Below are 3,553 nucleotides of genomic sequence, written 5' to 3'. Positions count from 1 at the left end.
CATCTGGAGCAGATCGAGAGCTACGCCCCTGGCCATCTGGTCAGGTTTGGAAACTTGAACTATACTGCCGACATCCGCGGAGACTTGATCTTGGACGGATTCGAGCCCATGTCAGGTGCGCTGCACAATCACGACGAGCATGATTTAGCTCTGCCGTCGGACAGTGTTCGGGAGATCACACCTGCAACTACTCCGGCCCTCAATCCGGAACAAATTGCGCCATTTGAGGACGGTGGATGGACCCCGCCACGGAGGCCGCACACTCAGCGGCGATAGAGCCGAATACTGACTTCACCTCCTCCGAGACCCGTGTTGCCGAACCGTTGGATTCGTCCCCGGCCATGGACTCCGAGCCGCCTACATCCGTGCCTATCGAATCCGATTGGGCACCGACTATGGAGTTTACCTCCACGGATATCTTTCAGCACTCGCCTTTTGGCGACGTGCTAAACTCGTTGAGGTCACTCTCCCTGTCAGGAGACCCTTGGCTGAACTATGCCTGGCTAGAAAGGGACGCGGACGACGAAGAAATTCACTCCCCACCCACCACCCACTTAGTAGCCACTGTCGACGATTTAACCGACATGCTCGACTTCGGCTCCGAAGACATCGACGGTATGGACGACGATGCAGGAGACGAACAAGAACCACCGCCCACAGGGCGCTGGACTGCCACCTCATCGCATGATATATAAATGGTGGACACCCCCAAAGAAGGCGATGGCGATAAAACAACGGAGGATAATCCCTCCAAGAAGCAATCCAAGCACCGACGTCAGCGGCGCCGCTCAAAGTCCCTCCATAGCAAAAGCAGCGATACCGGCACAAGAGACAATAACGCTCCAGATAGTGCCAAAGACGACGACAATCCCCTCCAGCCAGACCTCGAGCGGGAGGATGAACAAGCTAGCCCTCCGGAACAGGCAGCAAACGGAGAATTAGAGGATGACAATTACATGCCTCTCTCCGAAGACGAAGTGAGTCTCGGCGACGAAGAATTTATCGTGCCTGAGGATCCCGTCGAGCAGGAGCGCTTCAAGCAACGGCTTATAGCCACAACAAACAGCCTGAAGAAAAAGCAACAACAGCTTCGAGCTGATCAAGATCTGCTAGCGGATAGATGGACTGAAGTCCTGGCAGCCGAGGAATACGAACTCGAGCGCCCAACCAAGAGTTACCCAAAGCGCAGGTTGCTACCCCAACTCGAGCAGGAAGCATTAAAACCTACATCACCAGCGTATGATGCGGCTGATCGGCCACCTCGTGGCCGAGACAGAGAGGCATATCAGCCCGAAGTCCAGCCTGCACCCCGCCGCAATCCAAACAAAAATACCAAGGCCTGGGGCAACACGCGGGACCTGCGAGACGTATTGGAAAACAAAGCAAATCTGGCCGGGCCCCAACGCGGTATGATGACCGTCATGCCGGATACACTAAAAGCAAATTCGACCGGGCCAAACACAGCAGGCAAGACTCGTATGAACTGCGTCGAGATATAGCCCGGCACAGAGGCGCCACACACCCCCTATGCTTCACTGATGAAATAATGGATCACGAATTCCTAGAGGGTTTTAAACCCGTAAACATTGAATCATATGATGGTACAACAGATCCCATGGTATGGATCGAGGATTTCCTCCTCCACATCCACATGGCTCGCGGTGATGATGTACATGCCATCAAGTACCTCCCACTAAAACTCAAAGGACCAGCTCGGCATTGGCTGAATAGCTTGCCCGCAGACTCCATTGGCAGTTGGGAGGATTTGGAAGATGCATTCCTTGACAACTTCCAGGGAACTTATGTGCGACCACCGGATGCTGATGACTTGAGCCATATAATTCATCAGCCAGGGGAATCGGCCAGGAAATTCTGGACCAGGTTCCTAACTAAGAAAAACCAAATTGTTGACTGTCCGGATGCAGAGGCCTTAGCGGCATTCAACCATAACATCCGTGACGAGTGGCTCGCCCGGCACCTCGGCCAGGAGAAGCCGAAGTCCATGGCAGCCCTCACGACACTCATGACCCGCTTTTGCGCGGGCGAGGATAGCTGGCTGGCTCACAGCAACAACACATCAAGAAATCCTGTCACATAAGATACCAAAGATACTAATAGACCACGTCGTAACAGACACAAGCGGCGCAACAACGGCAACAACGCCAAAGACACGGCAATCAATGCCGGATTCAGTGGCTCTAAATTCGGTCAGCGGAAAAAGCCGTTCAAAAGAAGTAATCTGGGCCCGTCCAGTTTGGACCGCATACTCGATCGCTGGTGTCAAATTCACGGCACCCCCGATAAGCCAGCCAATCACACCAACAGAGAATGCTGAGTGTTCAAGCAGGCCGGCAAGTTGAACGCCGAAAGCAAGGACAAGGGGCTGCATAGCGACGACGAGGAGGAGCCTCGGCCGCCGAACACAGGAGGACAGAAGAGGTTCCCTCCACAAGTGAAAACGGTGAACATGATATACGCAACCCATATTCCCAAGAGGGAACGGAAGCGTGCACTAAGGGACGTCTATGCGACGGAGCCAGTCGCCCCAAAGTTCAACCCATGGTCCTCTTGTCCGATCACCTTCGATCGCAGGGACCACCCCACTAGTATCCGTCATGGCGGATCTGCCACATTGGTCCTTGACCCCATCATCGACGGATTTCACCTCACTCGAGTCCTTATGGACGGCGGCAGCAGCCTGAACCTGCTCTATCAGGATACAGTGCGCAAAATGGGTGTAGACCCCTCGAGTATCAAACCCACTAAAACCACCTTTAAAGGTGTCATCCCAGGTGTAGAGGCCCATTGCACGGGCTCAATCACACTGGATGTGGTCTACGGACCTCCGGACAACTTCCGAAGCGAGGAGTTAATCTTCGATATCATCCCGTTCCGCAGTGGCTATCACGCACTGCTTGGGCGAACCGCATTTGCCAGATTCAATGCGGTACCACATTATGCATACCTCAAGCTCAGAATGCCAGGACCTTGTGGGGTTATAACAGTCAATGGAAACACATAACGCTCGCTCCACACGGAGGAGCACACTGCGGCCCTCGCAGCAGAAGCACAAAACAGCCTTTTAAGGCAAACCGTCAATTCAGCGATAAAGCCCCCGGACACCTTCAAGCGAGTCTGGAGTAACCTGCAACAGGATCTCCTAGCACGTTCAGAGCTCGCCTAGCAATTCGGCCCCCGTCCTAGTCCTAGTCAAGCGACGAAATCTGTGCTACGCGTACATAATTACGCATTAAAAATACCATGGGCATAGGCGGGGGCACGACCAGGGCACAACCCACAATGCGGCTCAACCGCCCCAGGGGCTGTATATCTTTATCATTTTTCCCTTTCAGGACCTTACTCTCTGGAAGCCCCTTTTCGGCAGTCTGATTGCTGGACCCATTACGGGAAGGAAAAACCAAGGAGGCAAGAAGCTAAGACGTACAAGGGAATCCCCAGGTGGTCTCTGATAACGATCGAAGTACCCGTTTTAAATACCCATACGCAACTTGCCCTTGGATAGGACATGTCAAATAGTCCTATTTTTTGCTTA

This window comes from Aegilops tauschii, chromosome 5, assembly GCF_002575655.3.
Source record: "Aegilops tauschii subsp. strangulata cultivar AL8/78 chromosome 5, Aet v6.0, whole genome shotgun sequence".
NCBI lineage: Eukaryota > Viridiplantae > Streptophyta > Magnoliopsida > Poales > Poaceae > Aegilops > Aegilops tauschii.
Note: the sequence above shows the minus strand (reverse complement) of the source record.